General features: G+C 33.2%; 1 pseudogene; it reads left to right on the forward strand.

The window, feature by feature from the left end:
• Window positions 1-7,188: 7,188 nt before the first annotated feature.
• LOC105745104 (olfactory receptor 4A15-like) lies at window positions 7,189-8,088 on the forward strand (annotated as a pseudogene).
• The last annotated feature ends 1,424 nt before the right edge of the window (window positions 8,089-9,512 follow it).

Below are 9,512 nucleotides of genomic sequence, written 5' to 3' on the forward strand. Positions count from 1 at the left end.
TTGTCTTCTAGATATTTTCTTTTGCATTTTCTCTAGCATGTATAGGTCTCATTGCTCATAGGAATTTCTGGAAGGTTTCAAGTTCCTGAGATGAGGTTGAGAAGATAGAGGATCATGCTTTTAATTAGAGAAGAAGCAGACAGAGATATGCTGTTTGAATGACTGAAAGGCAAAAGAGTTCTACTCTTATCTGCAAGAAAGCTCTAGGAGAAATGGACTTGGCCCAATGGATAGAGTTGACCTACCACATGGGAGGTCCACGGTTCAAACCCTGGGCCTCCTTGATCCATGTGGACCTGGCCCATGCATAGTGCTGATGCACAAAAGGAGTACCGTGCCACGCATGGATGTGCCCCATGTAGGGAAACCCCATGTGCAAGGAGTGTGCCCCAAAAGGAGAGCCGCTCAGTGTGAAAGACAGTGCAGCCTGCCCAGGAATGGCGCTGCACACACAGAGAGCTGACACAGCAAGATGACGCAACAAAAAGAAACACAGATTCCTCGTGCCGCTGATAAGGATAGAAGCGGTCACAGAAGAATATACAGTGAATGGACACAGAGAGCAGACAATGGGGATTTGGGGGAAGTGGAGAGAAATAAATAAAAAAACAAATCTAAAAAAAAAAAAAAGGAGAGCACTAGCATTGGCTTTTTCAGAATGTTAAAATTCCAGCATTTGCCTTGTTGGGTAAAATCTTAATGGCCAGGGCCATGAATACTATCCTAAATTTTCAAGTAAAGTAATTTTTGGTCACATCATCAAAATTGACAGAGAAGAGGCAAATTTAATAACTAACTTCAGCATTTTAAAATTTGCTTGTGTCACCAAATAATGACCTTGGCTAGTTAATTTACACTAATTAGGCCAGTTTTTATATTTTCATGCAAACATATGATCTTTGTTTTACTTTGAACACATATTCCCAGCAGATGAGAATGTTTGGTTATCATTACACGGTAAATATTAAGTTTTAAAAATATCTTTATATTCTAGGCATTCATTCTGGATACTTCTATACCTCACACTGAGATACTAGGAAGTCTTAGTGGAAATATGGAAAGTATAATTATTTGAATCTATTTTAGATTCACTGATCAGCCAAACATTTTTATGTGTTTCATTGTCACAGATAGATAGATATTGGAGGTATCTACAGTTACCTTCAAAGAAAGAGGAACTGCTTTTTAGGGTAAGGAGAGGACCCAAGAGAAGATTTCTTGAAAAAAACTAGCAGAGGATACTCATTGAAAATTTATGTGATGAATTGAAATATAACTAATATCTTACATATATTTTTCTTTAGAGGAAGTCAGAATTGGGAAACTTAATTTAGCAAAACACAGAAATCAACATGGATATGTTTAAGTGTATTTTGTTTTAGCATTACAGCCTGAAAGATGTGGGTTTTTTTCTTCATGTTCCCATATAACAAAAGAAGCCTGTTATGTATTATAAATAAGTCAATGGAATCATAAACTTGGCTAGTGGGATTTTATATGTTACATGATATGTTGGTAAATATTAATAATTATTTTGATATAGTTGAGTTAGGGAATTTTAAAGTGTATACCATGAAAAGTGTGTTAGGGTACAAAGGAAAACTTCCTATGATTTGTGGAAGCTGGATATGGACTTTTATCTGTAAATCTTCTAAAATTATCACAGCAATCATTTATATATATATATATATAAGCTAGTGAACAGGGAAGTATCTAGCCTACTGTCAGAGAGATTTATTAAATTGTAATTGTATTGTACTATAGAGGGTATTTTTTGTTACTATGGGATTTTAATTTATTTTATTTTAAAAACAATGTTCTTAAGAAACTGTAACAGTAATTTTTCTAGGGAAGTATTAAGTAAGTAACAATTTGAAGGTGTAGTAAAACTGCCATTCAATTTTTATAGTATCAGTATTTTGATATTTAAAACTATAGAGGATAGTTTACATTCAATTTTTTTTTTACAATTAATTTAACTGACCAATAGAAGATTTATTCTAGAAATGTAACATTGATGATTAATAAGAGTAGGGACACTAAATCCTGCAGGAAGTAAGGAGTAAAAAATGATAATAAAAAATGTAGGTAGCCTACTTTATACCCTTTCATTCTTCAACAGGATTGTCTTTTTTTGGTTGATAGCATCAACAGTGCTCAAATTCATGAATCAACTGGAAGCAATTTGTGAATGAGGAGATAGTCATGTTTTCTTCAGGCATAGAGAAATATAACTGTGTGTGACAAAGCATTTCCAAATTCAGAGATTGATGGTTCTCTTATCTCTATATTTACATCAGGATCATTGTGGAGGCAATCTTCATTTTTGGGAAGCTCAAAAAAATAATAGGCCATCATCTTTCAGGACCAAAGGTAAAATTGAAGCCTAGACTTGGAACAGTGACTGAGGGAAGAAAAGAAAACCTAGGTAATGTATTTGCAAAACTCTTCATTGTTTTGATGATAGATCAAAACAAACTAGCAATAAAATCTATCTTAAGAAGCAGGTTTTGTCTTTTGATATCAAAGGTTTTATACGTGAAACTCTGAGCATAAGAAAGCACATGCATTTTCTCTATTTAATAGAATAATATAGAAATAAATGCAATGGAAATGGTTTTCTTTGTATCAGAGTTGTTTACATTCATACTGAAATAAAGGAAACATAATATAACATAAAATCATAACATAACAATATAAAATAAAATGTATGTGGTCTTCAGAATAACATTGTGTTGTGTAAATTAGTAGCTCCTTAATACAAATGTGGAAATTTAATTACTTTCTAAATTTATGAACCTATGCTTGCTTCTTTTTAGAAAAAAGGATTTTATTGTCTTTAGAAATAGAAATAGAAATAAATTTGATAGAAGCAAGATCTGGGCTAATTGCATTGGCTTTTTCTTATTATCATAGTCTTAAAAATATTGTGAATGATACTAAAAATATCACATCAAGTACCTAGTTAAACTCTTACATTGATCAATTTATATGAAAAAATCCCTCACTTTAAATTTATTTGCTTTTTTTAAGTTCACAGTGCTCTGCTGCCATTACCACCATGGCAAAACTTTTCCATTACCCCAAATAGATATATTTAGTTTTAATGATAAATTTTAAAATATGGAATGAGGTGTAGAGAAAGTTAGCCAAAATATTTCTACCCACTAATGTGAATGGCAAAGTAAAAAAAAAAAAATTCCACAATTGCATTTAGTAATAATGCAGTCAATCCATCCAGCCCACATGGAATGTTCTTTTGTGTAATTAAGGAGGAAAGTGGAATTTGGGGAACTTCAAGAGATGTAGCACTAAAGTTACAGAGGAAAAACATAATAGTGTTTCACATAATAGTGAACAATATCTCACATTCATTTAGTCCGTTTTATTTGGCAATTTTCTAAAACTTGTATTTTCATTTTCCTATTTAATTCTTAAAACCACCTTAAGTTCTATGTGCTGTTTTAATTCTCATTGTTCAAATGTTACTGAGTAAATTATCTGAGGTAACACAGTTGGTAAACATGGATACTGAGATTCCTATTCCAAACCCGAATTTAGAAACTGAGGTATCAACAACTACACTATGTTGGAATCCTTACCAAGCCTTGCAAACAAAAGAAAACAAAATAAAACTGGCAAATATTACATAAAAGATAGGCAATCCATCCTTTCTGATTATTGCTTTTCTACATTTGTCTCAAGAGTCCAATCAATTGCCTGCAGGATTGAGAGGAAGCATTTTTTTTTATTATGAGGAAGTTGACTTGGAAGTAGTGGTATTTCTTTAAAATTCATCTTTTAATTTTTAAACAATATCCTGACTAAATGTTTATTAAGATTTAAAAAAATTTGAGGTGATATTTCTGTGCTCATTGCACAATCTAACACAATCCATTGCTTTCATGGGAAACATATTTTTTTTAATATAAAGAGAATTTAATAGGGACATATTTAGGCATGGATTCTGATTATATGTTCCAAAAAGATATGGATTAAAACTCAAAATTGTAGTCTATAATTTACAAATCTTTGCTGACTGAAGGTGTTTCCCAGTATTTTTCACCTTGCATACCATAATAGTAACTTGTTTTTCCACATTTATGCTATTGATTTTGTTATATTGTTGAGCTACTTAATTTATCTTATTTTAAATGTCATTGTGGGATGCTTACCAAGGGATTTACATTTTTGGAGTGTTCCTTAATGGCTTACAAGTTCTCAATGAATATGCCAAGACATTTGAAGAATCTGGTAAATGTCTACATTAGATATATTTGTTTTTCCATAAATATAATATTAATAAAGTTAATAATTTTATTTCATTCAAAGAGTCAAAAGGTTTTCAAGAGCTTAGAGTAATAATTATGTTCCTAAAACTTTGTTAATAATAAAATATTTACTAGAGATTCTGAAGGTACAATGATTAATATGATAGGTTTACTATCTGGATAGAGACCTCAGATTATAATGGAAGATATAGCTATAAACAAATAATTCATTAAGTGTTATAAGTACTCAATAAATCAAGAGTTGACGTCCTCCTAATGGAAATTATCTTCTAAATACTCAGACAGCTTCTATGAATTGTGAAGATCTACTTGTAATTGTAAATGGAGGTACAGCTTCATAACTGTGAGGCTATTTAATTATATTTATGCAATTAGCTGTAGAAACCTCAAAGATGGGGCTTGCTTTTTGGCAGCTCAGCTCATCTACTGATATACCCTAAAGTTTTCACACTTTTCCTTAGCCCAGAAAGTACAAAGATTCTGAGAGGCAAGTACAGGTACTGATGCTACTATCCTCCATGTCACCTCCTGACTGACAGTTCAGGAAATGAAGTTCCTCTATCCTAAACTCAACTAGACCCCTAAAACTGAACTTTTTTACTTAAATTCAAGGCATATTTTCTTCAGCTTATTTATTTGTCATCTTTTTATCCATACTTTTATTCTCCTTGTGGTGCTTAAATACAAATTATCTTGCTTAGAAAAATAAAATATAGGATAATATCCTGCCATTTAAAAATCACCATCTAAAAATGTAGATATTATAACAGCACACTTAGAATAATTCTACTCATATTATGTCATAAAATATATATATTTGTACTTACAGTTTGCCCTGGTCATATCCTAAAAGCCCAACAGTTCATTGACTTTCCTAAATCTAGCAAAAGTGTCATATTCAGCACAGATTCTGATACCCAAGAACTAATAATATGAACAAAATGATGGTTGTATTTGTTGATTATTTTAATAAGTAAACAATATGTGGTATATTCTACTTCCCCCTGATTAATATAGATAATATTCTATCAGTAAAATGTAATGGTGTTTAGGACAAAATTTCAAAGTCAAGAATTCAGAGACTCATATATCTGGAAAGAAGATCATAACATTTCCAATAAGTAATATAAGTTGCAACAATATTTTCCTAGATGACTAGGCTAAAAATTAAATACATATTTCCAGAATTTTATTATATACTTCTCTTTATGAAGCCATGATTCCGACTAAATGTTTTATTTTAACACTCTGAATTTACTCTGAATTGGTTAGATATAAGATATTATAAAATAGATTGAAAACTAGAGAAAATGTCTATGCAGGGCCCACTCACCTTGGTTTCTATTACCCATTTCTTTCCTCAAATAAATTAGGTTGTAATAAATGTCATTCCTGTTTATATGTGTCTATCTGTATGTGTATTTCAGTTTGGCGGTTTCTCAAAAAACTAACCATAGATTTGCCATATGACCCAGCAATACCACTGCTGGGTATATACCCATCAGAACTGAAAACAAGGACACAAACCGATATATGTACACCAATGTTCATAGCAGCATTGTTCACTATCGCCAAAAGTTGGAATCAATCCAAATGTCCATCAACAGACGAGTGGATCAATACAATGTGGTATATACACACAATGGAATACTACTCGGCTGTTAGAACAAATACACTACAATCACATGTGATAACATCGATGAACCTTGAGAATCTTATGTTGAGTGAAGCAACCCAGGCATTGAAAGACAAATACTACATGACTTCAATGATATGAAATAAGCAAACTGCCTCAGAGAGCTAGAGTCTGGAAAAGAGGCTTACAGGAAATCGGGGGGTGGAGGAAGGATGTGAGTTAACGTCTGCAGGGGTGGAATCAGTGATGAGCTGGTGGTAAGTATGAGCACAAAGAAGGGACAAAATGGGGGCAAGGGGTTGCCTTCGGGTGGGACTTTGTGGGTTTGAGGGGGGCTGGGGATGGGAAGAGGGGTAATATTGTCCAAAAATTGGGGGGAAGGTGGGGCAACATACGAACATGGGAGAATATCAGGTGTTCGTTGAGAACAAAATGTTGAGAAAATCGTATCAAAATATAAGTAGGAGGGTTACATGTTTAGGATGCTCAGGGGGTATGGTCTGATGCGGGACGGACTCCGGGGGAATAGCTGAAGGCTCATTTTGCCAAGGTGGGTTGTGCCATTGGGAAGAGATCCAAACAAAACACTTTTATTGGACTTTCTTGACAGGGAAAAATTTAGTATTTTTATCTCTCCTAAATCGCTCTATGATGATTTTTGAAACACGATTAAGTTAAATGAAGTTTATAGGTCCTTATAAAGTGCTTGGTTACCCTTTATGTCTGCATGTGATATATTCCTATATTTTAGGAACTCATAGTAATGTAGCTTAAAAAAAACACAACTCTAGGCATATCCATTTATGCTCCATGAACTGCATATAATCTTACTTAACTATATATAAAAATGTCATAAGAGATGAAATTATTTGATGGTGGATCCCAGTATACCAAAAAGCCTTCAAGAAAAAAGAAATGAGATAAAATGTCAAATCTTCAGCCTGTGAGAGACATTCTGAAGGAAGCAGCTTTCTTCTTCAGTGGGTAATCTCACAGATGTTCCTATTCCCATATACAATACAGTTAACAATGCTGAAGAGTCTTCACTGAAGGTGAAGCAAGACATTTGTGGGGGGAAAAAATGGGTAATTGTGGGAGAAGATTTCAAGCACTAATTTTCTAAAAAGAAACTATTGTGTGTAAGGCCCTGTAGAGGAAACATTTTTGAGTAAAGCATCACATTTTGCATAGAACTTGCAATGTTCACAAATTCATTATTGGCCCTTTTGCTTGTAGGTTCTGACCCTGTTAGAAGAACACATGCAGAACAGGAACAATGTGACTGAGTTCATCCTCCTGGGGCTCACACAGAACCCTGAGGGGCAAAAATTACTCTTTGTCATCTATATTGTGACAGTAGTGGCCAACTTGCTCATCATAGTGACCGTCATGGCAGGCTCTGGATTTTCCCATATATTTTTTTCTGGCCTATTTATCATTGCTAGATGCTATCTATTCTACTGCCATTGCTCCCAAAATGATCATAGACTTGCTGCAAAAGAAGACCATTTCTTTCCAGTCTTATATGATTTGTCTTTATAGATCATTTACTTGCTGGTGCTGAAGTCATTCTTCTGGTGGTGATGGCCTATGACTGCTACTTGGCCATCTGTAAACCTATTCATTATTTGGTCATAATGAACCAGTAAGTGTGTGTTCTTTTGCTATCAGTGGCCTGGGTTTGAGGCTTTCTGCACTCATTAGTTCAATGTCTTTTTTATCTATTGCTCACTTTCTGTGGCCCCAATGCCATTGACAACTTTGTGTGTGATATGTACCCCTTATTGAAACTCGCTTGTACCAATACCTACCTTCTGGGACTTTCCATGATAGCTAATGGAGGTGCAATTTGTACAGTCATCTTCTTCATCGTCCTGGTCTCCTATGGGGTCATCTTACACGCCTTGAAGACACATCATTTGGAAGGAAAGCACAAAGCTTTCTACAACTATGCATCCTATATTGCTGTGGTTATTTTATTCTTTGTTTCCAGTATCTTTCCCTATGCAAGGTCCAGTTCCACCTTTCCCATTGATAAATCCATGACCGTGGTTTTTACTTTCATAACCCTATGTTGAATCCTTAATATATACCCGGAGAAATGCAGTAGTGAAAATTACTATGAGGAAACTTTGGTGCAGAAAAGTGACTCTAGTTTAAAGAGGAATGCATCTCTCACTCAGAGCATGATATTTATTCTTTCCAAGAAATAAGGGATTATTTCACAATCAGTGAACACATTTGTATATTTTTATTATTCTTTTTGGGTTATTTAGCCTATTCTGAGAAAGTTTTAGAGATTATTCTTTATTAAAGTAGAATATGTTAAAGCCCTTAGGGATCAAGAACATTATACAGGCTTATATCTATATATGTATCTATATTTATATAACTATATTATGTTAAGCTATCTGGTGGGCAACATTTTTTTATTTGATTTCAAGTATATACAATTTTGGCTTAAAATTCTGATTGCTAAAAACTTATTCTGATAGTAAAACTTATTGTCTTGGTCAAATTAAAATGTCACAGCATGTGATAATGGTTTGAGGATATACCCATGTGAAATGAACTTTTTTAGCCTTATAACATGCTACATGTTAACTTTTTAAAATTTTTGATGGAATGAAAATAAGCAAATAACATATGTTAATTTTTGAGAATGTATTATGACTGTCCTTTGGAAAGCAAGATATTCAACTCCATTATGCACATCTAGATCGATTATCTTCCTTCAATAATTGAAATACATATTTAAGTCATTTGTGTCATAGAAGAACACTAGAATATGCCTACATTAGTTTAAACTCTCTGAGTACACAGTTTAAAAATACAGTGGTGATTAAACATATGGGAACAGATTGCCTTCTTCTGTTTTACACAACAAATGACATTCTGATTACTTGTAAATTAAATGGTACTTACTTATTGAATTAAGTGATAAATCAAAGGCATATTCTCTTTTATAATTGCACTGTAACATTTTTGCAGATATAATTTGTATCACAAGGATCAGTTTTTAAGGTTCTGGCCTTACTCTTTTCCTGTTGAGAAATCTACCCATAATATATGTAGTAAAGCATATATTTAAAATTTTTGCCTCATTCTTTTTCTCTACTTACAATGTAAATTCACTTAAGTGTAGTTAAATGCCAGCTGTGTAATTTATTTAACAGTGAAGGAAATCAAAGTTATTCTGAAAGTATTAATCAGAAAATAATCCAATAAAGGGAATTAGGAGCTAATGCAATAATTAGAGAGATAAGAGGAGTTGGCATGTGGAAAGAGAAGTGGGCAAATTTGAGATCCAGCATTCACTTCCTAAGCTGTGATCCAAAGACAAGGAAGCAAGGCTCAGGAAGGAAGGTCACTGCAACTATTTTTCAGATTCCTTCTCTGCCCCAAGTGTGACAAAGATAATTTTCTCTAGAAATTTTTAAATTTTGCTTTTTACAATTATTGCTTTAATCCATTCAGCATTTTAACTTGTAAATAAAATGTGAGGTGGAGATGTACTTACCTTTTGTATCATAAGGATAACTAAACTGTCCCAGCACTATTTCTTGAATAGCCATTCAATTTTC

Source organism: Dasypus novemcinctus, chromosome 19 (genome assembly GCF_030445035.2).
Source record: "Dasypus novemcinctus isolate mDasNov1 chromosome 19, mDasNov1.1.hap2, whole genome shotgun sequence".
Classification (NCBI taxonomy): Eukaryota; Metazoa; Chordata; class Mammalia; order Cingulata; family Dasypodidae; genus Dasypus; species Dasypus novemcinctus.